The following is a 27,223-nucleotide window of genomic DNA, read 5'->3' as shown; positions in this document are numbered from 1 at the left end:
ATATCTTTGTTTTCTTTGTATTGAGTGGGAGTCCCATGTTTGAGCTTTCCATCTTGACACTCCACAATAAGTCCTTCAATCCATCTATTCTTGTTGCTGTCAATGTTGGATTGGTAGGATACAGACCTGCAAATACTAACTTTAAAGGGAACCTGTCTGCTGATTTTTGCCTGTAAACTGCCACCACTCTTACTTTATAAAAGTGATCTTATATGCATTAGTAGTTTTAATCCCTACAGGAGCCATACGTCGACTTATCTTTCTGGAGTTAAGAAGATGGAGTGATTTGGGAGAGGAGTCAAGGATGACCCTACCCAAAACCCACCCATGACGTCCCCGAATACAATGTAACTCATCTCACACCTGTTTGAAATACAGAATATACAGCATTGGGTCCTACGCAGGATGATGTTAACAGACAACTGCTCAGACACAGGATTTTCGGTGGGCTTCAACTAACACATATGGGGGCAAAAAAGGCGAAATAACACGAAACAGTGGATTCATGTGCACAAAAATAACAAAATTTCTCTTTAAAAAGTAATATCTTTATTCTCAAAAGAACATCAGTAGATCAAGACTAAAAGTAGCAAAAAAATGTGGCTGGGTACAAACAGAACGATATTACTGTACTATGGAACAGTTAGCAGGATGGCATTTCTGTTTTCGGTTTCCTATGTAAACTATTACTTCTGTGGAAATCTCCATTCCTTTCTAAGTAACATCTGTATAATATAAAAAAAAAAAACCTGCCACGTGTGTCAGAAAAAAAGTTCAGCTACCATCGTTCTTACCCATAAGGTGACGTGAAGCGTCTCGCCCCTAGCAAACTGCCTCTCCGTACAATACTGCATTCATTTAAAAGCCAAAGCACACAGAGCCCTATTTATACAGAACGATTTCAGAAATGTCTCTCGTAGAGATCTAAGGCTCACACTTCAATTTTTATTTTACGTTGTGTGTACCTTCAGGGCATCATGAATACAGTGTATTCCAATGAAGTCAGGTCAGATGCTTTTTTACATTTTTTGTCTTTGTAGGAAAGAGCAATTTCCGCACTTTTTCTTACGATGGGAGTCAATAGGTCACTGTGTGCCTGTGGTATATATTGGGGTTTGCAGTGGAGGTTTGTGTCAGGAAGCAGGGGTATTGGATGTATTGTCACTAGTGATGAGCGAGCACTAAGATGCTTGAGTGCGCGGTACTCGAAACTAGCAGGTCAGATACGCAGATTGGCTCAACTCGAGTACTAAGTATAATGGAAGTCAATGACTCTACCAGAAAATGCTCGAGTTTCCCATTGACTTCCATTACACTTGGTGCTAGAGTCAAGCCCGTCCAAGAATCCAACCTGCCCATTTCATGTAACGAGCATTTAGTGCTCTGTCATCACTAGTAGTCACTTGTATCAATATAAATGATATCTTTTTGTGACAGGAATGAAAAATCTAGTGCAGGATCCCTATGATAAAAAAAGGCTGGAAGCACTGGGAGGGTGAGTAAGGCTAAGTTCACACATCCGTTTTTTCCAATGAGGCACAATCCGGTTTGTGCCCGATGCAACGGATCCATGTCAGATTGTGTAAAAACTGATGCAACGGATCCGTTTTTGTTTTTTTTTTATGCTGAGAGACCCCATCATCACCGCACAAACACCGGCACTACCGCCCCCACCATCACCGCACACGCAGGCACTACCGCACGCATCATCACTGCACACGCAGGCACTACCGCCCCCACCATCACCGCACATGCAGGCACTACCGCACGCATCATCACCGCACACGCAGGCACTACCGCCCCCACCATCACCGCACACGCAGGCACTACCGCCCCCACCATCACCGCACACGCAGGCACTAGCGCACGTACCATCACCGCACACGCAGGCACTACTGCACACATCATCACCGCACACGCAGGCACTACCGCACGCATCATCACCGCACAAACACCGGCACTACCGCATGCATCATCACCGCACACGACCCGCCACAATCTCAGTGACGTCACCGCTGACAGCGCGATTCACTTCAGTTGCTGCGTGGAGCTGATAGAGAGCAGCGGTGTTCTACTGCCGCTCCTGACAGCTTCATGTAGCAGAGCTGAAATCGTCGTGGGACCTCTGTGGATTACGCCGGACCTGGAGGGGTGTTTGGGGATTTTAATAAAATGGTGAAATAGGGTGATTTTTTGTCTTTTATTCCAAATAAAGTATTTTTTGGGTGTATGTGTTTATTTACTTTCACTTACAAATTAATCATTGGGGGTGTCTCATAGACGCCTACTATGATTAACCCCTTATTACCCCGATTGCCACCGCACCAGGGCAATTCGGGATGAGGCGGGTAGAGTCCCGGGACTGTCGCATCTAAGGGATGCGGCAATTCCGGGTGGCTGCTGGCTGATATTATTAGGCTGGGGGGATCGGGGCTCCCCATAACGTGGAGCTCCCCAGCCTGAGAATACCAGCCTTAAGCCGTGTGGCTTTATCTTGGCTGGTATCAAATTTGGGGGGACCGCACGCCGTTTTTTTTTTTAAATTATTTATTTATTTTACTGCACGATATAGACCCGCCCACCGGTGGCTGTGATTGGTTGCAGTGAGAGCTGTCACTCAGCGTGGGGGCGTGTCTGACTGCAACCAATCATAGGCGCTGGTGGGCGGGAAAAGCAGTGAATACGAGATTGAATAATTGGCGTCCGGCATTTTCAAATCAGGAGAAGCCGCCAGAGCAGTGTGACAGCCGTGCAGCACCCCGTCGGTGATCGGTGAGTGGGTGAGAGTGAGTGAGTGAGAGAGAGAAAGTGATTGATTTTCTAACAAGCAATGAATTTATATCACTTCTGGGCATGCTCAGAAGTAAAAACCGGAACCGGTACATGCTTCCGACGTTTGATGTATTCCACCGGATTCGGCGTGCATAGACTTTCATTATGCATCATGCCGCACAGCGCCACACCCGGCGCTATGCAGTTTTTTGACGCTGGCACAATCCGGCGCTAATAAAAGTCTATGAGGAAAAAACGCACCCGGCGGCAAAAAAAAACGGATGTTTTTCCCGCAAAGCGTCGGATTGTGCCGCACAGCAAAAACCTAATGTGTGAACATACCTGAAGTGCACTTGGACAGCTTTTTCCAAGTGCTTTGACCCCGCCCCCAGGGCACTTCCAGCCTTATTTGCATATGGCTTCTGTACTAGATTTATCATTACTGGCATATCGGATCGCTACAGAAAAGGTATCATTTTAATCGGAGGACAAAAACCTATAAAGCCATACATACTATTATCGCCATATCTATAAACTAACACGTTATTTTCTTTTTTTACATATCCACAGTATGGATGGTTGCTGTGAGGGGTAGTGGGGTCTGACTGCTGGGTCCCCAATAAGCGGCAGTAGTGAACATGTGCACCCATTGCTCCTTTCACACTGAGGACTCTTGTCCCCCCTGTTCTAGTGATAAGTAGGGGGACCCAGAAATCAGACATTTATCACCTATACTGAGGACTGCAGGACTGAGGACTGCAACAACCGTAGCATAAAATTTGCTACATGAGAACCAATGCTAAAAAAGGAGCTGAAACCGAAAAGATGCATTAAATAGATGGAGCAGAGAACGCAGAAAGAATATAGATGATGTGCACGGGGAGGAAAGCGAACAATTTATGGCTCTGATGAATAGAGGAAGAAAATTGCAGAGGGATCTATAAATAGAGGGGAGAAAAAAAGCAAAAAAACAGCTGGATCCCAATGTGAAGAAAAACAGAGAGAGGTTGCTCCTTCAGTAAGTCATCATCTTTTTTGGTTTGTAGCAACCAGAACAACTAAATCTGATCCGTTACCCAATAATCGTTATATCCTGGTAATTTCGCCGCTGCAGAGAATGGAGGAACTGAACACAAAGCTGGCGCAAATCCATCACATTTTCTGGTTGTATTGATTAAAAAGAGAATTGTTAAATACTTCAAATCAAAAGAAGTATTTGTTCATAGTAACCCTGATCAGCGTCTTGTAATGGAGAACTGAGCACTCCTGAGAGACCCAAGGGCAAAGTTACCATCTATGGCTGTCTTAAAGGGGCTGTCTCCTTCGGGCGACCCCTTTTTGTTACACGTAACCCATGATAACATGTTGTCATTCTGTGATCACTTTATCTGTGCAGTTCTGGGCAGCATCAAAGAAAAGAGGTAACATCACGTGTCCAAGCAATTCAGTGACATCAGCATGCAGTAGTCTGATATGTTTTTTTGTTAGTATTGGACTCATCCATCGAACTGAATGTGTGCATTTTAAAAAAAAAAAACAAAAAAAACACATTGTTTGTTAACCTTTTTTTTATCCCCATAACATTTAATAAAGGGGTGGTTCAATCTAAGAAGCAAAATCTGAATCGATGTGTAAGTGCAGACTGACAAACTGGAAGAGTGTGCACCGTCACGATACCCAGCGTGAGCGGATGGCCAGGTGACCGCATGTGCACGATTTGCACACTTGCCGACTAGACTCACCCAGCTTAACATTTTAAAGAAATGCGGGAGTCTATGCAGAATGTGGCTTTAAGTATGAAAATCAGGTACATGTGGTCTGGTCACTGCCCCCACAAATGGGGAACACCGGGGAAATCACAGAGAGCGCATCACACGCTTCACATGTGCACAGTTTTCTTCTGAGACCAAACATCATAGGAAAATGTATTTGGTCATGGAAAAATATTTAAAGAAGTTATCTGGGCTTCTTAAAAAAATTCTATACTATAGCTAGTATATATACCGTAACTAGCTGTAGGACCCGGGATAGTAACTGTCTCTCTGTCTGTCTTCCACTCTCTTCATTGTTGCTCTCCCCCACTTTCCCTCTCTGTCTGTCTCATTCTCTGTGTCTCTATCCCTCTCTCTACTGAAATCATATTAACTGACACATAAATTGTCTATAGCAACCAATCAGAGCTCCTATCACCTGTAGCGAAATAGAAGCAGAGCTGTGATTGGTTGCTATGGGTCACCTGATAAATATCCAGAGCAACTGTGAAAACAGCCAATATTACCTCAAACATCCAAACATTTTCTGTTTGTGTGTATCTTTCTGTCTCTTTCTTTCTATGTCTTTCTGTGTGTGTGTGTGTGTGTGTGTGTGTGTGTGTGTGTGTCTCTTTCTGTGAGTGTTCCTTTCTGTCTCTTTTTTCTGTTTCTCTTTCTGTGTGTGACTTTGTGTCTCTTTCTGTGTGTATGTGTCTTTTTCTGTGTGTATGTGTCTTTTTCTGTGCATGTATGTGTATCTCTTGGTCTGTGTGTCTCTCTTTCTCTGTGTGTGTCTCTACCTCTTGGTGTGTGTGTGTGTGTGTGTGTGTGTGTGTGTGTGTGTGTGTGTGTGTGTGTGTGTGTGTGTGTGTGTGTGTGTGTGTGTGTGTGTGTGTCTTTCTCTGGCCATAATAGGCTGCTCTTACTCTCTCCCCCCCAGCACCAGGCATTCTCTCTCCGATATATAAAGCGCGGCCCCCCCAAGCACCTGTTATTCTGTCACCTATATATAGAGAGCAGCCCCCCAGCACCCGCCATTCTCTCTCCTCTATATATAGGAGAGAGAATGGCAGGAGCTGGTTGGCTGCTCTCTATATATAGGAGAGAGAATGGCAGGAGCTGGTTGGCTGCTCTCTATATATAGAACAGCCCCCCAGCTCCTGCCATTCTCTCTCCTATAGAGAGCAGCCCCCCAGCTCCTGCCATTCTCTCTCCTATAGAGAGCAGCCCCCCAGCTCCTGCCATTCTCTCTCCTATATAGAGAGCAGCCCCCCAGCTCCTGCCATTCTCTCTCCTATAGAGAGCAGCCCCCCAGCTCCTGCCATTCTCTCTCCTATATACAGAGAGCAGCCCCCCAGCTCCTGCCATTCTCTCTCCTATAGAAAGCAGCCCCCCAGCACCTGCCATTCTCTCTCCTATATACAGAGAGCAGCCCGCCAGCTCATGCCATTCTCTCTCCTATATACAGAGAGCAGCCCCCCAGCTCATGCCATTCTCTCTCCTATATACAGAGAGCAGCCCCCCAGCTCATGCCATTCTCTCTCCTATATATAGAGAGCAGCCCCCCAGCTCCTGCCATTCTCTCTCCTATATATAGAGAGCAGCCCCCCAGCTCCTGCCATTCTCTCTCCTATATATAGAGAGCAGCCCCCCAGCTTTTGCCATTCTCTCCTATATATAGAGAGCAGCCCCCCAGCTCCTGCCATTCTCTCTCCTATATATAGAGAGCAGCCCCCCAGCTCCTGCCATTCTCTCTCCTATATATAGAGAGCAGCCCCCCAGCTCCTGCCATTCTCTCTCCTATATATAGAGAGCAGCCCCCAGCTCCCGCCAATCTCTCTCCTATATATAGAGAGCAGCCCCTAGCACCTGCCATTCTCTCCTATATATAGAGAGCATCTCTCCTATATATAGAGAGAGAGAGCCCCCCCCCCAGCTCCTGCCATTCTCTCTTATAGAGAGAGCAGCCCCCCAGCTCCTGCCATTCTCTCTCCTATATATAGAGAGCAGCCCCCCAGCTCCTGCCATTCTCTCTCCTATATATAGAGAGCAGCCCCCCAGCTCCTGCCATTCTCTCTCCTATATATAGAGAGCAGCCCCCCAGCTCCCGCCATTCTGTCACCTTATTAACCAGCAGTAATGGCCCTGGGGGGGGATAATCAGTGACAGACAGCAATGACTGACCCCGGCTCCCAGCACTGACCTGCCGGCTCGTCTGCACCATGTGCCGCTACACGTGCTGTTCTCTTCCCACACTGTATCCTCCCCGTATCCTCCCGCCCCGTCCAAACCATGCGCCTCTCTCGTCCCACATACTCTGTATCCTCCCGTCCCGCACACACACGCCGGCAGTGTCCGCCGCCACTATGCATGGAGTGCTAGAAACCTGCGCTCTCAGTCACTATGGCCGCTCCGGCCCATTCACTAGCATTATTACCTCAGAGGTGACCGGAGAGGACGGACAATGGTGGCTGCCGCGACTCTGCTGCTCGGCGACGAATAATTAGCGGGAAGAAAAAGGCGCCAGCGATTCCCGCGTTTTAGCGTCACCTCACACAAACCCTCACAACGGTTGAGGGGAAAAATGAGAAATATTCCCTCAGTATAATGGCCGCGAGGCTTTGGGGGTTCTTTTTTCTTCAACTTTTAAACATTTCTATTTACTCCTGTGTAACCAGGTGTTGGGGGTTTTTTTCTTTGCATGATGAGTTATAATTTATTACACTGAAAAACGGGGAAAAACAATCAATGAGGTAAAACGTTTAAAAATACCCCAGCAATATTCCAGCATGTTTCTTTTGGAGCATCGTTTTTTCGCTCAGTTGTCCAGGCGTCATGTTGATTGACAGGTGGTTCAGCCTAATGGCGGGCAGCCGGCTGTCAATCAACATGATGTCCGACGATGGAGGTGCAGAGACGAGGCTGCTCGTTAAGCGCAGCGTCACCGGAAGCAGGAGACGTCATGTTGATTGACAGGAGGTTCAGCCTAATGGCGGGCATCCGATTGTCAATCAAAGTGACAGCCAACAATACGGCAGAGAAGAGGCTGCTCGTTAGGCACAACATTACCGGAAGCCGGGCATGTCACATTGATTGACAGGTGGTTCAGCCTAATGGTGGGCAGCCAGCTGTCAATGTGACGCCCTACGACGGAGCAGCAGAGAAGAGGTGCAACGTCACTGGAAGCGGGGATGTCACGTTGATTGACAGGAGGTTCAGCCTAATGGTGGGCAGCCAGCTGTCAATCAATGTGACGTGCGACGACAGAGTGGCAAAGAAGAGGCTGCTCGTTAGGCGACAAGTCACTGGAAGCAGGGGACAACACGTTGATTGACAGGAGGTTCAGCCTAATGGCGGGGAGATGACTGTCAATCAACGTGACACCCGACGATAGAGCGGCAGAGAAGAGGCTGCTTGTGAGGTGCAGTGTTACCGAAAGCGAGAGATGTCACGTTGATTGACAGGAGGTTCAGCCTAATGGTGGCCAGCAGGCTGTCAATCATTGTGACACCCGATGACGGAGCGGCAGAGAAGAGGCTGTTCCTTAGACACAATGTCACCAGAAGCGGGAGACGTCACTTTGATTGACAGGAGGTTCAGCCTAATGGCGGGAGCTGGCTGTCAATCAACATGACACCCAGATCACGGAGTGGCAGAGAAGAAGCGGCTTCTTAGGCGCAAAGTCACCAGAAGCGGGAGAACTACCGGCCGGAGCGATCCATGACCACCCCCCTTCCACCGACATGGGTTAGATTATTGCAGGGAGTTGGCAACTACCGGCCAATTTAGTCCTATAGAAAAAAAATTAAAAAACGTTCAAATAACCCCTTCAAGTGCAGCTGTCAGTGATCGACCGTGGCATTTAAGGGGTTATACAGTAGAAATCGCTGCTATCAGAGACGGGTGCTGGCTGTATAGCACAGTCGGTGTCTGCCATTAAGGTTAAGTTCCCAAAATGAGTTTTTGATTTTTTTCAATATTGTGTATTTTCTCCGCCCTAAAAAAAACGCAGCTCCACCCAAGTGGATGAGATTTACACAAATCTCCTGCCCTCTGTGCTCCATTTTTTTTCTCTTTTTACGCTGACCACAACATATCGGCTTCTCTTGTGGATACACTGAGTTTTCTGTGTTTTTTTTTACCCCCACAGAAATCACATTACAATGCGGAAAATCTGCAAATAGAAAATGCATGTAAGCTGCACATGACTGTATCAATAAGGTTTTGACAAAGTGAAATACCAGGAAGTATAAAAAAACAAACAAAACAAAGCAGCTTCATTTCAAATCATGACATACTAAGAAGAAACAAAAAAAAACACAGCGTCAAATACGTAAAGTAAAATACACAAGTCACCTAATAGGTGCAAAAAATCAAACACAATCGAAACATAAATCTCTTAAAGGGAATCTGTCACCAGTTTTTGCTCCCCCATCTGGGAGCAGCATAATGTAGAGACAGAGACCCTGATTCCAGCGATGTGTCACTTACTGAGCTGTTTGCTGTCATTTTGATAAAATCAATGTTCTCTCTGCTGCAGATCTAGCAGTTAGGGTATGTGCGCACGTTGCTTTTTACCTGCTTTTTACCTGCTTTTTTGCTGCTTTTTCTTCTGCGCTGTTTAATGCCAAAATGGATGTGTTCTTCTATTCAAGCAAAGTCTATGGGAATTTGGGTTTCTTGTTCACACTATGTTGTTCAAAATGCTGCCTTTTTGTGGCAGAACTTTGGTCAAAAACTCAGCTTTGCAGTGCAAAACCCAAATGGCAAAAACAATTGACATGTTGCTTCTTTGAAAAGCTGAGTTTTTGACCAAAGTTCTGCCACAAAAAGGCAGCATTTTGAACAACATAGTGTGAACAAGAAACCCAAATTCCCATAGACTTTGCTTGAATAGAAGAACACATCCATTTTGGCATTAAACAGCGCAGAAGAAAAAGCAGCAAAAAAGCAGGTAAAAAGCAACGTGCGCACATACCCTCAGGCCTGTTTTACACGTCAGGGAAAAACACAGCCGTTTTTCATTGACGTGTACAAAAGCATATGTTCCACCATGTGCCGTGATTCACAGCACACGTGGGTTGTCTATGTGCAATTCGTGATACGTGATCCGTACTCTGTGATTCCACATGAAGATAAACTCACCTGTCCCCGTTCGTGCTGTCCGTGGTGCTGAACTCTTCGGCTCTGCTGTGTTTCCGGCCGGCGCTGACCCCCGCTGCAGCTACTTCCGGGTCGGCTGCAACTGCATACATGAATATGCATGCAGTAACGAGTCAGCTCTGAAGCAGAGGCAGCTGAGGCCAGAGACAAGCAGCCCTGGAGAAGGCGAGTTAAAAATATTTTTTATTTTCAGTGTCCGTGTTTTTCTGGTACGTGTTTCATGGACCACACCATAGTGTGGTCCGTGGGACATCAGTGATGCCAGTCAAAAACGGACATGTATTCCGTGCGGCAATCACGGACACGCGTATACGCCGCACGGAGACACAGTCAGTGAAAAATCACTGATGTGTGCACAGACCCATTGATTATAAAGGGTCTGCGTATGTCTGTGATTGTAGAACGTATAAAAACTAGCACATACGTACCAGAATCACTGACATGTGAAACAGGCCTTATGAATATTGCAGCACACCAAGTAGTCCTGTAATGATAATCTCCTGCTGATTAACCAGTGATTTTATTAAATCTACACTAAGCAGCCAAGTAAGTGACACATCACTGGAATCAAAATCTCTGCCCCTACGTTATGCTGCTCTCAGACTAGGTGGCAGATTCCCTTTAAGTGATTTATTTTTCCACAGTGCACAAGTGCAATTGTATCCAGCGGTGAGCCAGGCCTTTTATTCCTCCGCTCGGATCGCACCCAGTTGACATCCCAGTACAATCTGACTTTCACAGACAGATAGAATGGAGAAGATGGAGATTTTTATCCCCCCCATCTTCTCCACATTCGAGAAAATCGGATCATACTCTCATCAGAGTGTGCTTAGCATAATCACACCGATATTATCGGATGGGAGAAAATACAGTCGTGTGATCCTAGCATTAGGAGCAGAACAATTAAATCAATGCCCGAGACAAACACGTCAGACGACGAGCACCGTAGGTTTTCGGTTAATTTATGGGAAACCAGAAATTGGGCATAATTGAATTTACGGTATATACAGTATCTGCCCCAATGCACTCACTATTTCTGAGAACATCGTGTTAACGGAGTAGTCCGACAAGAGACAGATATGGCTAATTCATAGGCCTTTCTTTTATCCCCTAGGAGCTGAGCTCGTTCCATCGTTCCATAAATTGGAAGTGTTTTTTATTATGTTTATTTGGGATTATATCTTTATTACTCAATACATTTTCATTTACTTAGGTCATCAACTTTGTTTAGCATACTTCTTTTCTCTATTTCTCTATGTTTCGTTGAACTTTTGGTATGCTTTAAGTTGATTCCTTATATTTGGGGGTGCTCTCTTTGATCTTTTTTAATTTATTGACATATATACAGTTGGTATCACCATGACTATACAGACTATAGAACAGTTAGGCTGTATGCACACAGTGTGTTTTTATCGCGTTTTTTTTGCCTCACAAATCTGCAAGGATGAGAATCCTAAAGTATTATGCACACGTTCAGGATTTTTTCCTTGCAGATTTGGCTGCAGGAAAAAATCTGCAGCGTGTCAATTCTTTCTGCTTTTTTCAATGCGTTTTCACCATTGAAAGAAAATGCTGCAAATAGCGGGAAAACCGCCCTTTGTTTTTCCACAGCGTTTTTCCTGCCAGAAGATGCAGATTCGGTTCAGAAATTTCTGCAACGTATGCGCATAGCCTTAATGTGTCATTTTTGCTACAAAATGCATACTGTGGGTAAAACAAAATAAAAATGTATGGAATTATTTTATTTTATTTACTTTTTTTTATTAAATCTTCCCCGCTTTATTTTATTTTCACTACATTACATGGTAAAATGAATGGTGCAATTAAAAACTACAAATCGCCCTGCCCTGCAAAGCCAGAATTTGACCTGTGCAGCTAATCAACAGTCGATGACTGGCTGCAGCAGTCAACTGACTCGCTAGAAGAGGCAGCTAAGAGACCGAAGAAGGACGCAATGGGAAGTACGGTGGAACGATACTCATATCATAGCGAATATGAGTGTCACCAGCAAAGTTGGATTCCCTTACTGACCACGACGGTCAGAAATGAGGTCAGAAGCAGCAAAGTTCAAATATGGGAAGCTTGATATTACAGTGATAGATGTTTCCTGTCCTGACGCACAAATATGTGATCTATGCTAAGAAGCTATAATGTATATTATACTCGTTTAGTTACAGGAATGCAGGAAATAACAACGTGGTAGATTGTGTATACATATATGGCTGGACTCAGACGAGCGTATGGCATCCGATGAGAGAGCATCGGATGCGATATGCTAATGACCCCTGGCACAGGCTCTGCTGCGAGCGTGAGCCGAGTGTCATGCGACTGTGACCCGATCCTGCAATCGGGTCACACCTGTGAAGCCGAGGGCGGGCGGCTGCGGAGGAGAGGGAGGGGTTAATGCCCCCATCTCCTCCATTGTCAGCCTGTGCGTATATCACACTGCTCTGGGATAACATTCGAGTGCAGTCCGATGTATCTCTCGCACCCATTCACTTGAATGGGTGCGAGGGATACGTCTCTAGCAGAAAATAGCAGCATGCTGCCGCTTTTCCCGCATCCAGAATCTGGATGCGAGAAAAGCTGACTAACTGCTCTTCCTCATTGACTAACATAGATCCGAGTGCAATGCGAGATTTTCTCGCATTGCACTCGTCCGATTTTCACACTCGTGTGAGTGTACCCTATGGGGGTAAATGAGCTCATGGGATCAGGATCACCAATGAAATGGTTAACACAGGAAGAACTTTCAAGCAGTGGGATAAATCGGGCAGCAGGTATACAACTATGTGATGGAAGCAGAAAAATAGAGCAAGCGTAAGGATATGAGTGGCCCAAATTTTGAGGCGTCTCTGAAAAGTCAGATCCTATGGGGGGGATTTCAGTATCTAGTAGTTAAAACCTACAAAAAAAGAAGACAACAAGTATGTTCACCGCACAGTAATGGGCAACCAATGTTCACGGATGTGTTCGGGAAGCGAAGAGTAGCCCACATAGGTAACCCCACTGATAAGCTGCTGTAGCACCAATCTTTTTTAAAGAGAACCTTTCACCAGATTTGGCCTCTATAAACTGCGGTCTCCAATAGTCAGCCCTTATATACAGCATTCTAGAATACTGTTTAGGCTTTGTGCACACTGGAAAATGGAATTTTCTCAAGAAAATTCCGCAAGCACTGAAAGATTACCGCACTCGCGGTAAAAAAACGCGACAAACCGCACCCAAAAAACGCATACGGTTTGCCGCGGTTTGTTGCGGTTTTACCGAGGTATTGTTCGCGGTATTGCTGCGGTTTTGCCGCGTGCCTGTTGGTACATGTGCTTTAATGCATTCAATGCAATAAAGCACATTGAAAAAAAAAGAAAAAAAAAGTCATTTCCTTCTTAGATAGCAGATAGATAAATAGATAGAAGAATAGATAAAGAAATAGCTAGATAGTTAGATAATAGATAGAGGGATAGATAGACAGGGAGACAGAGAGTCCCTGTGAGCACACGCTGCATTTCTCACGGTCGGTAGAGAGTTCACATTACCGGCCGTGGGAAATGCCCTGTGGTTACCTCTGCTGTCTCGCTGCGAGGCTGCATTCAGCAGTGTGTCAGTGTTACTCACTTCTGGATGCAAGCATCGCAGGACGTGGATTACGCCGGAGCTGTGGATTACGCCGGAGCTGTGTGTTGGGGGGGGGGTTAATAAACGGGTGAACCAGGAGCTTTTTTGTGTTTTATTTAAAATAAAGGATTTTTCGGTGTGTGTGTTTTTTCACTTTACTTACGGGTTAATCATGAAAGCTGTCTCATAGACGCTGCCATGATCAAGCCTGGACTTAGTGGCGGCGATCCGCCGCCATTAACTCCTTCTATTAGGCCGGTTTCACACATCCGGCTTTTTGCCGGATCCGGCGCTCTCCCGTACAGATAATACAGTACAATGACAGCGCTGTAACTTCCGGGTCACATGCGCCGGTCACATGACAGCATGTGACCGGCGCTTGTTGCGCTGTCATTGTACTGTATTACTGTACGGGAGAGCGCCGGATCTGGCAAAACGGCAAAAAGCCGGATGTGTGAAACCGGCCTTACCCTGACTGCCACAGCATCACGGCAGCAGGAAGAGCCGGGGACACTCCGGTACTGCCGCATAATGCATGCGACAGACCCGGGGCAGCTGCAGCTGATATTCTTGGCTGCAGGAGGGGGAGGGAGGCTGGGGACATTAACATGAACCCTGCCCCTGCCCCAGCCTGAGAATACCGGGCCGCCGCTGTGTGCTTACCTCGGCTGGACGCTAAAAATACGGTGGAGCCCACGTGTTTTTTTTTCTATATTTCCGTTTGCTTTCTATGTGTATTCTATATGTCTGTGTCTGTGTTCTATGTGTGTGTGTGTGTGTGTGTTTACTCTCTGCTCCGCTTCCTCTTCCTGCCATAATGACATCACTTCCCTGCAAACCGCAGGGCAGCGATGAACATTACCACAGGTAAACCGCGAAATACCGGAGGGAATAACGCAGGAAAACGCAATGAACCGCACAGAATTTGCTGCCTGCGTTATTCCCTGCGGGATTTCACGATTACATTGCAGTCAATGGAGTGAAATCCCGCAGCGACGTGCGGAAAAGAAGTGACATGCAATTGTTTTTGCTGCGGAAATCCCGCAGCAAAACATGCATCTGTCAAATTCTACAGCATTTTTTTTTTCCATAGGTTTTGCTGGTGATTCACTGCAGAGATGTTATGAACATTTTCTGCAGCGAAACATGCAGCAAAACCGCAGGAAATCCGCGGGAAAAAACGGTAAGTGCGCACAGAGCCTTATGTACGCGGATTTGCCGCTAATTTGCTGCAGAAAATGTGTCTAACATTTCTACAGTCATTCCCCAGCAAAAACCTATGGGTATAAAAAAATGCTGTGCGCACACTGCGTTTTTTCATACCTGCAGATTTACCCGCGAAATTCCCGCTGCGAAATTAATGTGCATGTCACTTCTTTTCTGCAGGTCCGCAGTGTGAGGCAAATCCCGGGATATGAAGATGAATTATGACTCCAGTCATAATCTCTCATCACTCCCTGGCAGTGCCCCCTCCCTTCTTGTTCTCAATGTCCAGCATCTGTGAAGGTGTTACACCTCCATGGCCATGTCCTGTGATATGGAAATGAGGTGGTGTGGGAACAATGGACACAGGATGACTCCCTGCCGTCACCCTGTAACAAGAGTTGTATCTCATTAGCAAGGCTATGGAACTAGCTAGACAGAACGACTCCAGTAAAAAATGGTTCATATCTCGCAAGCCATATTTCCGATAAATATGGCAACCATAAAAATGGTGTCTCCGCATGCGGACGATGCCGGCACACCCTTTTTATGGGAGCAGGACATTGGGAAATGCCCCAGGCGTGATATCAGCCAATGGGGAACTGGCAGACAGGTCATGAGTCCCCTCGTTCTGTAGCTAAATTCATAACTGTCACAATGAGAGCATTGGCGTCCGCCTACGACGCTCCCAGGCAAAGTTATGGCCATATTCCATGTTGTGGATATTGTCCATAACTCAAGCCAGGGGTGGAGCAGTGCTCCCTCTGAGGTCACTAAGGTAGGAGGGGACCTGGATTGCCCAGGTTGATAACCCTACTTCGGCCATTTTCCAGTGTTCTTTCGCTGGGGGCACGTGTAGGAAACATCTGTGGGAAGGATCCTAGAAACCTGGTCTACAGCGCCCCCCTGTGGCCAGACGCACAAGGTAACTGATTGAATTGCATACCTGTTGTAAACCATGCTTTATCTGTAACTGTACTCTGACATATGTATATTCTGTAGATTCCCTATTGTATATATTGTAGTTTCTAGTGTGCTTTAGGCTGATTAAATTATATAATTAATCTTGGGCTGTTCTGTTATCTCGATCTTGAATCCCACGTCTGTGTGTTCGGCTAATAGTTACCGTGAAGCGGTTGGTGGCAGCGAGTTTGTGCCAAGGATTATTGTGGGGAGGCCAGTGAGATTCGGGGAGATTTTATATATTCCGCCCGCGGAGGTCGGGGGAATATATACCCTACTCTCACCGGGGACCCTTCAATAATCGGCATAAGTAGTATAGCGGCCTCCTTGCTTATCGTCGGGCAATTCCATAATTGGCCTGACTATAAGAGGGGCGCTAGAGAGCGCATCACGTGCTCTGTCTGTCGGTCGGGAGGTATAAAGGAGGGGTGACCCCCCACTTGTTACACCCCGATTGTGACGTACTGGTAGCCAGCGCGGGGGATTTCTGAGTGACCCCCCGGTGGTTCGTGACATATTGGTGGCATAGCGGTGGGATCGAGATAATAGTGTGTGTGAGTGTGAGACCCATACTCCCAGACACTAAAGACTGCCTGCAGCAGCTGTGGCTGCTGGGGTCTTCAGACTAGCTCAACACTAGAGTGTCAGAGTGCAGATACTGTAAGGTGTGTGGAGGCATCAGGTGTCAGTTCTGTGTCAGTGACCAAAAGTCTGCAAGAATGGCTGATGGCACCAGGAGCAGAGCTATGCAACTGGCCAATGCTAAGGCAGGAGCCGAAGAGAGGGAGGACGGTGCTGTGGACAGCAATGAGGAGGTTGCCCACGAGTCCTCCAGGAGCTCGACGCCAGAAAACCGTTCTGCAGAGGACAGCGCACAAGCTGGCAATTATGGACAAGATGAGGAGCAGCTCACCCAAGGGTCCTCAACGAGCCAGATGCCAGCCCTCCGCTCTGCAAGGGACAGTGAATCACCAGGCTCCGCAGCGGGCCGCAGATCACCACGTGCCATTCCACCGAGCCTGGGAGGCTCGGATAGCCTTCTTCAAATGGCTATGGCCCTTCTCCAGGCTGGAGACCAGGAGGGCTACAAGGGACTCCTGGCAGAGCGCAGGGCAGAGCGTCAAGCAGCGCGTGAGGCTGAGGCTGCGGAGCGGCAGGCAGCGCGTGAAGAGCGCCAGGCAGAGCGTGACTACCAGCTGCAGCTGGCTCAGCTCCGGCCCTCATCAGCCACACGTGACCTTCAAGACACCAAACTTCCAAAGGTCCGTGTTGAGGACTTCCCAGTGCTGGAGAAGGATGGAGACTTGGACTCTTTCTTGACTGCTTTTGAACGGACTTGCTTGCAGCACCATCTGAACAAGGACCAGTGGGCCAAATACCTGACCCCCCGTTTAAGGGGTAAGGCCCTGGATATCCTTGGGGACTTGCCTGCTGAGGCAGATCAGGGCTACAACACCATCAAGCGGGCCCTGATCCAACAGTACAACCTCACCCCGGAGTCCTACCGCAAGAAGTTCCGGAGCCTACAGAAGGGACCAAAGGACTCCTGGGCTGACCACCGGCGGGCACTTGCCCGAGCTGCCGACCACTGGACCCAAGGCCTGCAGCTTTCCACCGGACCGGAGATCCTGGACTTGTTCATCACGGAGCAACTCTTGTGGAACTGCCCTGAGGATCTCCGCCAGTTCATCCGAGACCAGAAGCCAAAGGGGTCCACGGCTACAGCTGCCCTTGCCGATGACTACACCAACAACCGGGCCCCTGAGGCCAGGAGAGCGGCCACCAGCAGCACCTGGAGAGGGGGTAAGATGAATTCTGCGACTGCCCCACCTGCCCCTAGACTGCAGGGGGTGTCCCCCTCAACTCCCCTCTCCAGGCCCGTGGCGGAACCAAGACGGTGCCACCAGTGCAACCTACCTGGACACTTCAAGGCCATGTGCCCTCAGCGTCCCAAGGCCCCGGCTCCGTCCCCGTCCCAAGGGCCGCCCAAGGTGTATTGTGTGGGTGGGGGTGGTGGTAGGTCCCTGGACAGCTTCCAACCTGTCACCGTCGGCCAGTCTGTGACCATAGGACTGCGAGACAGCGCCTCGGAGGTGACTCTGGTGCGGCCTGAGATGGTGTCCCCCCAAGACTTGATCCCTGGAAAAACCCTCGCTGTCTCCGGGATTGGAGGCACTGACCCGGCGCTGCCTGTTGCTGACATTTATGTGGACTGGGGCGCAGGGCGGGGGGTGAGGGAGGTGGGGGTAACTGATCGGATCCCTGCAAACGTGCTACTTGGGACAGATTTGGGGCAGATAACCTCCCAGTTTGGGCCCCCCCCAAGGGCTGAACCTTCAGCCCGTACTGACATGACTCCTAACAATGTTAATGTGTTATCTATGAATGATGTAAGGGAGGAGGGAGTGAACTCTGATTTTTCTGCTTGCATAGACACCATAGACACACACTCAGCTGCAGCTGTGACAGGGGAGGGGGTCAGAGAAAGGTGTGACAATGCCTCTACAAGTAATCAGCCTGTGAGCTGGGATCTGTTGCCCTCTGCAGGGATAAGCAGAGAGCAGGGTGCTGCAGGGGGAGGACCAGTGTGTGGGGTGGGGGCTACCACAGCAAATGTGGGGTCCCCAGAGATTTCACAGCGGGGTTCTGTTGCTGCAGGAGGGGAACAGGCAGGTGAGATTGGGGCCGGTCCAGGAGCGGAAGTGCTCCCAGGTAAGATCTCGGTGCATGGTTCCCCCACAACCGGGGTGTCAGGAAGCCAGGTAGGTCTGCCTGAACCGGCGACTTGGTCAGGAACGGAGGAGGAGCAGGCACGACCCACGGTCGCAGCGGCTGTGGCCGCTGTCACCCGCAGTGGGAGTGCTGGAAGCCAAGGGGCCTCCCGGAGGTCCGATAGCTCTTCCCCTTCTGACCAAGTGGCAGCCGAGTCAGGTGGAGGCCAGGACACAGGTCCCGGGGTACTGACTGAAGATGTGACAGTCTCGTCGATTCTGGCCACATCTAGTCAGGGGTTTCAGGCAGCGTTAGAAGCTGACGACAGCCTGAAAGCTCTTAAGGAGCAGGCGGCACAGCCTCCCTCGGACTCGGACCCGGAGCGAGTGGTCTGGGACCAAGGACGGCTGTACCGGGCCACGGTCCAGCAGGGTTCACCGGAGGCGTGGCCCAGGGACCGACAGTTGGTGGTACCCTATCCGTTCCGGACGGAGTTGTTGCGGATCGCACATGAGATTCCGATGGCCGGACACCTAGGGATCGCTAAGACCAAGGCCAGGTTAAACCAGCATTTCTACTGGCCAAAAATGGGGGCCGATGTGGCTGCCTACTGCCGTTCGTGTGAAACCTGTCAGAGAGTGGGGAAGGCGGGGCCACACCCCAAAGCCCCACTAGTATCTCTGCCAATCATCGATGAGCCTTTCAGGAGGGTGGCTGTGGATCTGGTCGGCCCGCTGGCCATCCCCAGCAGCTCCGGGAAACGCTTCATACTGACGGTAGTGGACTATGCCACCCGGTACCCAGAAGCAGTGGCCTTGTCGTCCATTCGGGCTGACAAGGTGGCCACCGCATTGCTGGAGATTTTCTCCCGAGTGGGTTTTCCCCAGGAAATGCTCACTGACCGGGGGACCCAATTCATGTCCCAGCTGATGGAGGCCCTCTGTAAGCAAGTCCAGGTGCGACATCTGGTGGCCAGCCCGTACCATCCACAGACTAATGGCCTGTGCGAGCGGTTCAATGGCACCTTAAAGCAGATGCTTAAGATGTTGGTCGACTCCCATGGGCGTGACTGGGAGCGGTATCTCCCACACCTGTTATTTGCTTACCGGGAGGTTCCACAGGCCTCAACAGGATTCTCACTGTTTGAGCTCCTGTACGGGCGACGTGTGCGGGGCCCCCTGGCTCTGGTGAAAGAGGCTTGGGAAGGGGATTTGGCCACCCCTGGAGTGTCGGTTATCGAGTATGTCATGCGCTTCCGGGACAAAATGCAGGCCTTGACGCAACTGGTACACGACAATATGGCTCAAGCCCAGGCCGATCAGAAGCGTTGGTACGACCAGAACGCTTGTGAGAGGACCTACCAAGTGGGTCAAAAAATGTGGGTACTGGTCCCCGTACCACAGGACAAGCTTCAGGCAGCCTGGGAAGGCCCATACCTCGTGTACCAGCAGCTCAACCCTGTGACGTACCTGGTCACCCTGGACCCTGCCCGTGGAAGGCGGAAGCCCTTCCATGTGAACATGATGAAGGCACATCATGAGCGGGAGGCATGTGCGCTCCCCGTGTGCAACCTGCCCGAGGAGGGAGAAGCGGAAACCCTCTTGGATATGCTAGCCCAGGTTAGGGCAGGCGGATCCATTGAGGATGTGGAGGTTGGCCACCAGCTCTTGGAGGACCAACGGTCCCAGCTGTGGGCCACCCTACACCCCTTCCGGGGGTTGTTTACCAACCAGCCCGGAAGGACTGACTTGGCTGTCCATCACGTGGACACTGGGGATCATCCCCCGATCCGGCGTTCAGCATATCGGGTCTCCCTGGAGGTGCAGCAACACATGCGCCAGGAGATTGACGAGATGCTGAAGCTGGGGGTGATCCAGGCATCCAACAGCGCTTGGGCCTCGCCTGTAGTCCTCGTCCCTAAGAAGGACCGAACCACTCGGTTCTGCGTGGACTACAGGGGGCTCAATGCTGTCACGGTCGCCGATGCGTACCCAATGCCACGCGTCGATGACCTGCTCGATCAGTTGGCCGGGGCTCAGTACCTGACCATCATGGACCTGAGCCGGGGATATTGGCAGATCCCCCTGACTCGCAAGGCCAGGGAACGCTCTGCCTTTATTACCCCATTTGGACTGTACGAGTCCACGGTGATGCCATTCGGGATGAGGAATGCCCCTGCCACTTTCCAGCGGATGGTCAACACCCTGCTCAAGGGACTTGAAGGGTACGCGGCCGCGTACCTGGATGACATTGCCGTCTTCAGTCCCACCTGGGAGGACCACCTAGAGCATCTAGCACAGGTGCTCAGGCGGATCCACCGGGCAGGTTTGACCATCAAGCCGGGAAAGTGTCAGCTGGCCATGAGCGAGGTCCAGTACCTCGGTCACCGGGTAGGTGGGAGAACACTGAAGCCCGAGCCTGAGAAAGTGGAAGCCATCGCATCCTGGCCCACCCCCAGGACCAAGAAGCAGGTGATGTCCTTCTTGGGGACCGCTGGGTACTATAGGAGGTTTGTTCCATGCTATAGTAGCCTGGCAAAGCCCTTGACGGACCTCACCAAGAAGAAGCTGCCCTCTGCAGTCGATTGGACAATGGACTGCGAGACAGCCTTCCGGGCCCTAAAGGACGCCCTGTCCAGCCCGCCCGTGCTACAGGCAGCCGACTTCACGCGGCCGTTTGTAGTACAGACCGACGCCAGTGACTTCGGCCTCGGTGCGGTGCTCAGCCAGGTGGACTCTGCGAGCCAAGAGCACCCAGTCTTGTACCTGAGCAGGAAGCTGTTACCAAGGGAAGTTGCCTATTCCACGATGGAGAAGGAGTGCCTGGCCATAGTGTGGGCCCTGCAGCGTCTGCAACCCTATCTATACGGGCGCCACTTCATCGTGGAGACGGACCACAATCCCCTCAGCTGGTTGCACACCGTCTCTGGGACGAATGGGCGATTGTTGCGATGGAGCCTTGCGCTCCAGCAATACAACTTCACCATTCGCCACAAAAGGGGCCGTGACCACGGTAACGCAGACGGGCTGTCCCGACAAGGAGAGGTCGCGGACGGGCGCACGGGGGAACACCGGAGTGTGCTGCCCCCTAGCGCCCTCAAAAGGGGGGAGGTGTGAGGCAAATCCCGGGATATGAAGATGAATTATGACTCCAGTCATAATCTCTCATCACTCCCTGGCAGTGCCCCCTCCCTTCTTGTTCTCAATGTCCAGCATCTGTGAAGGTGTTACACCTCCATGGCCATGTCCTGTGATATGGAAATGAGGTGGTGTGGGAACAATGGACACAGGATGACTCCCTGCCGTCACCCTGTAACAAGAGTTGTATCTCATTAGCAAGGCTATGGAACTAGCTAGACAGAACGACTCCAGTAAAAAATGGTTCATATCTCGCAAGCCATATTTCCGATAAATATGGCAACCATAAAAATGGTGTCTCCGCATGCGGACGATGCCGGCACACCCTTTTTATGGGAGCAGGACATTGGGAAATGCCCCAGGCGTGATATCAGCCAATGGGGAACTGGCAGACAGGTCATGAGTCCCCTCGTTCTGTAGCTAAATTCATAACTGTCACAATGAGAGCATTGGCGTCCGCCTACGACGCTCCCAGGCAAAGTTATGGCCATATTCCATGTTGTGGATATTGTCCATAACTCAAGCCAGGGGTGGAGCAGTGCTCCCTCTGAGGTCACTAAGGTAGGAGGGGACCTGGATTGCCCAGGTTGATAACCCTACTTCGGCCATTTTCCAGTGTTCTTTCGCTGGGGGCACGTGTAGGAAACATCTGTGGGAAGGATCCTAGAAACCTGGTCTACAGCGCCCCCCTGTGGCCAGACGCACAAGGTAACTGATTGAATTGCATACCTGTTGTAAACCATGCTTTATCTGTAACTGTACTCTGACATATGTATATTCTGTAGATTCCCTATTGTATATATTGTAGTTTCTAGTGTGCTTTAGGCTGATTAAATTATATAATTAATCTTGGGCTGTTCTGTTATCTCGATCTTGAATCCCACGTCTGTGTGTTCGGCTAATAGTTACCGTGAAGCGGTTGTTGGCAGCGAGTTTGTGCCAAGGATTATTGTGGGGAGGCCAGTGAGATTCGGGGAGATTTTATATATTCCGCCCGCGGAGGTCGGGGGAATATATACCCTACTCTCACCGGGGACCCTTCAATAATCGGCATAAGTAGTATAGCGGCCTCCTTGCTTATCGTCGGGCAATTCCATAATTGGCCTGACTATAAGAGGGGCGCTAGAGAGCGCATCACGTGCTCTGTCTGTCGGTCGGGAGGTATAAAGGAGGGGTGACCCCCCACTTGTTACACCCCGATTGTGACGTACTGGTAGCCAGCGCGGGGGATTTCTGAGTGACCCCCCGGTGGTTTGTGACACGCAGATATTCCACAGCAAATCTGCAACATGCCATGGTAAAAACGCATGCAGAATTTGCGTGCGGATTTCTGCCACGGGTGCGGGATTATTTCAGAGATCCGGAATTTTCTTAGACCTCTGCCACATTCACGTGAAATTCACGCACGTGCCGAGAGACACGTATTTCCCCTGCGTGTTGCGTGTAGGTAAGTACGTGTCTCTGGTACGTGCGGGACACGTGTGTTCTACGTGTGCTATCCGCGATAGCACACGTAGAACCGGTAATTAACATACTCACCTGGTCCTTCCTGCTGTCCGCGCTGCTGTCCGTGGTGCTGATCCTCGGTCTCCAGCCCTCCCGACTCCCCGCTGCTGCTGCTGCCGGGCAGTGAAGTGAATATTCTATGAGATTAATGAGCGGCGGTCGGCAGCAAGAGGCAGCAGCGGCAGAGACAGGAGGGCTGGAGAAGGTGAGTTAATGTTTTGGTTTTTTTTCTCTGACGTGTGTTTTCTCCGGCGCGTGTCACACGGGACCACATCCACACTACACCCGTGTGGTACGGGTGTGGGCCGTGTGACACCCGTGCTGCCAGAGAAAAAACTGACATGTCAGCGCTTTGAAAAACGCACACACGTACAAACGCACACGGACACACGTTCCGTGTGGTTTTACGTGTGTGTGCCTGCTACAATAGGGTAGCATTGCTGAACGTGTCTCCGTGCCGCCGGTATGTGTAAAAAATGACAAACACGTGCCGGCGGCACGGATGTGTGTCGCAGGCCTTAAGAAAATTCTATTTTCTAGTGCGCACATGGCCTAAAAGTGCCCAGGCCAATCTGTATAACATAAAAAACAGCTATTATACTCACCTGGGGGGCGGTTGGGTCCGATGAGCGACGCTGGTCTTAGTCTGGCACCTCCTATCTTCTTGCAATTGCCGTCCTCCTTGCTCCGTGTGGATGATGCATTACAGTGTTTGCGGGGAACAGTCAAAGACCATCAGTGCATGCGCAGTACAATACTTTGATTTTTTTTTTCTTTAGGCCTGGCTCTTGGCAGTGATTCCCTGTCACCTGTGTGATCAGGAAGCAGCTTAGGGAAACGCAAGGTGTTCCTTACCAGACTTGTGTTTGGCCAGTGATGAAGTTATGCGATGTGAGACACTTTACATTGACCACTCTTCCCTGGTCATTAGGATCATGTTCAAATGTAGCATAAATACTGTATTTTTACTGCAGCTTTTTATTTGCAGGTGTCTGCACCATAATATGCAATCACAATGTTCCATGATTATTCAATTTTTGCTGCATTTTCCCCTTTATTGCATGTATTTTTGATGCAAATTTGAATGTGTTTCTACTACAGAAAAGCTTTTGGTTCTGTACTTTAAAATTGTAACTGCATTTTTTTACACAATGGACAATAATTCTGATATTGTAATTCTCACAGCCTGATTTTTACACATTAGGCTACTTTGAGACTTGCGTTGCGCAGCATCCGTTGCAATCCGCCGCCTTGAGGAATTACGGTAACCTTTGCAGGAACCCATTTATTCCTCATATACTTGTATTAAGGGCGGATTGCAACTGATGGTCTTGCGTTGCATCCGCCCCGCGGCGCATCAGTCGTTTAGTGACTGACGGTTTTTGTTGCTGTGAAAAAACACACTCCACAGGAATGGATTTCGTTGGAATCCGTTAAGAGGCATAATGAATGTCTATGGTGCTGGATTCCATTGTCATGCGTCTAGCAACGGATTCCAGTGCAGGATTCCGTCACGTTCTACTGAGCATGCTCAGTAGATCTCTTTTTCCCTTTCCTCCCTTTCCCGGCCACAGAAAACATACAAAAATCAAAAACGCAAAACATTATTTCACAGCAATCCGTTGCCTTTATTATCACACTATTTACAACGCATCAGTCACCTGCGTTACACAACGCATTGTGATGGATGCCGCGCAACGCAAGTGTGAAAGTAGCCTTAAGAAATGATAAAAATGTATCTCCCCTTCATCTACAAGCAGTTTCTTGGTCATTTTAGTGGTAGATGATTTAGCCACAATCCCTGGGTTTTGTACGTCTGATGTTTTGTGCTGACTGTGCCAAGGTGGACAAGTGTAAGGAATTTGATTACTCAGTGGCTGCTCTCCCCTATTGTTCGGAGGACTTCCATTTACAAAGGGAGATATTGACTATGCAAACAGCTCCCTAATATACAATGAAGAAGAGTGTGAGCATAGTTCTTAATTATGTGCACAGCTTTGATCACCGAAAAGCCATATATAATACTGCTTGGCTCTGCTTCTGAATAAAACCAGGAATGTATCCATTAACCCCTTTCTCTGCTCTAGAACACCTTGTGATGCCTTCACAGGCGAAACGGGAGTCGTCCGGTGCTTTTTAACATTAAATGTTATATTAAACATTGTGTTTGTATGAATAAACATGTTATAGGACTTCAAACTTTGAAGTTTTGTTTTTTTTTCTTTTGCATTGTGTCCATTGTGTTTATGGTTTCACTAATTGATAGAGGCGTCTGTAATAAGAACTTCTGAGTGTTTGGGTGAGCCATGATCAAAGAGTAAGGATTAACTTATTTCTGGAGCTAAACAGTTGCTTCACTTATTGGTCGTCCTGGATCCTGTTAGAGTAGTATACCTTTACTAAAAGAATGGAATGTTTTGCAAATACGCTTGTGACTCGCCCACCCCAGGGCTATGGGACACCCGGTGCCGGGCCGGACTAGTCCGGGGGTAGTCAGTGGTGGCGGGGCCCGGCTCCGTGGCACTGGTGGGTGTCAGTTAAATATGGCTGGTGACTTGGGGTTTGAATAAAGTTTGTGTTCGTGACGCCACCTGTGGTTTGCGGCTATTAATCCGCCGCTGCTGTGTAAGGCCTCCGGGGTGATGAAGTGGCAGCAATGGTGGTACTGCTCCTCACAGGTGGAGCGGTGCCCCGGGGCACAGTTGGTGCTCGTGAGAGTCTATGGTGTAGTGGAAGTCTAAGCAGACGGAATAACAGAGGCAACACCAAGGGTGCAGTTTCAAGTTGTTTACTCACACATCCTGGTATGCGCACACAGACGACTGGAACCCACTGTCAGGGACCTCCGCCGTTTCTGGGACACTCCCCCACAGCGAATCCCAGCACGTCTTCGGGCTGAAAAACAACAAGAAATGTGGAAAGAAACTGCAAAAACATTTTTGTTATGCATAACATTAAACAATAAAACTTTTCTTCCCTTTATGGGAGGCACAGGTACTTAAACGTTGCAAAAACTTTCTTATAAAGAAACTCTACATGTGCACTTCCAGTCCATTGCACGGTTTGGGCACTTCCCCCATAATTCTGGTAGGGGGCACAACAGGTGCAACTATTTACATTTTTGGCTACAACAAGTCCAGTAGCCTGGCAGTTCGTTCCTTTTCAAACTACAAAGGCAAAGACAAAACCAGCCACTAAGTCCAGTGGCCTGGTTACACAGGTCACATTACATTCACATTCACATTCACCGGGGACCACATTCCAGTCCAGTGGCCCGGTAACACATACACATGGGGGGTGACATCTTCAAAAAGTGCACGGGGCAATAAGGCAGGAATGGGTGTCGTCTTCAAAAAGAACATTAGGCAAAACAAAAGGGACGTCTTCACAAAGGGATGAGGGGCTGACAGGGGCTATATACAGTTCAGCTTCTTCTTTCTCTTCTTTTCACTCTTCAGTGCTGGGGTCCTTGGGGTCCCGCTTTAGCAGGGCCCTAGGCAGCATGTAGGCCATGGAGATCCTGGTCTGCGTCTCCTGAGTGGCTGTAGCAGGCCTGCTGCAAAGTTCTGCGGCCTGGGCCTGCTCTGAGGTAGTGCTGCTGGCGGGGGCGGTACTGCACGCTGGCATAGTGCGGCGCCACTCCGGTTCTTCTGGGGCTGCTTCCTCCCGCAGGATGTGGACATTCAGGGCGTACCAGCCACGGCTCCCCATCAGCCTGGTGTACTCCACTGTGTCGCCAGGCTTAGCATCGCGCTCTGGATGGCCTCTAGGCAGGTGCTCCTCTATATCACGGCGGGCAACAAACACATCCTTGCCCAGTCCGGACTCTCTGATAAAGCCCCAGCCGCCTTTCTGCCTGAAGTCTATTATCTGGCCCCTTCTCACTGGGCCCTGAGATCCCTTGAGGGCCTTTCGGATCTGCTCTTTGGAGGCCAGGTTGGACGCCTCCTCAGCCCTCCGCTTCTCCTCCCGGGTCTCCCGCTCCCACTGGTACTCCTCCACCATTTTCTGGCAGGCCAGTACATTAGCCATGGGGGTCTCTTTGGGGCGCAGTGGCTGCTGCAGTCTCCCGCTGTCAATGGGTGCTGCGTCCCAGTTCACTCCCGGTGATGTTGCTCCCAGGAGGTTAACAGGGGGACTTGGAAGGGGGCCCACTAACTGTTCGGGGTCCACCCCACCCCAGGCGCCGTCTTCGGGGGTCTCCAGCAGGCCTCCGGTGCCCCACAGGGCGTCAGCGGGGCTGGCGGGGGAAGCTATTGGAACGGTGGAGGGACTGGGCGGTGGCGCTTGGTAGGGCCGTGGGTCCGGATGGGTCAGGGTTGTAAATAGCTCACCCGGGCGCTGCTCGGCGGCCTCCATCCTGTGGCCCACGTTCTCCGGCGCCATCGGGTTTTCTCTCCG

The 27,223-nt window shown here is 49.7% G+C and overlaps 1 protein-coding gene across 2 annotated transcripts in view; it reads right to left on the bottom strand.

Annotated features, from left to right (window-relative positions):
* The window catches only part of SLC29A2 (solute carrier family 29 member 2), a 99,837-nt gene extending 92,823 nt beyond the window's left edge, over positions 1 to 7,014 (bottom strand). Inside the window, exon 1 of one of the 2 annotated variants that reach the window (XM_075326433.1) lies at positions 6,961 to 7,014. The gene's annotated coding sequence lies outside the window, so the exon portion shown is untranslated. The remainder of the gene's footprint in view (positions 1 to 6,960) is intronic. The other variant, XM_075326431.1, reaches the window with a different exon arrangement.
* Between the last annotated feature and the right edge of the window lie 20,209 nt (positions 7,015 to 27,223).

The sequence above is a fragment of the Anomaloglossus baeobatrachus genome, chromosome 10 (genome assembly GCF_048569485.1).
Source record: "Anomaloglossus baeobatrachus isolate aAnoBae1 chromosome 10, aAnoBae1.hap1, whole genome shotgun sequence".
Lineage (NCBI taxonomy): Eukaryota > Metazoa > Chordata > Amphibia > Anura > Aromobatidae > Anomaloglossus > Anomaloglossus baeobatrachus.
Note: the sequence above shows the minus strand (reverse complement) of the source record. Positions and strands in the feature narration are given on the sequence as shown.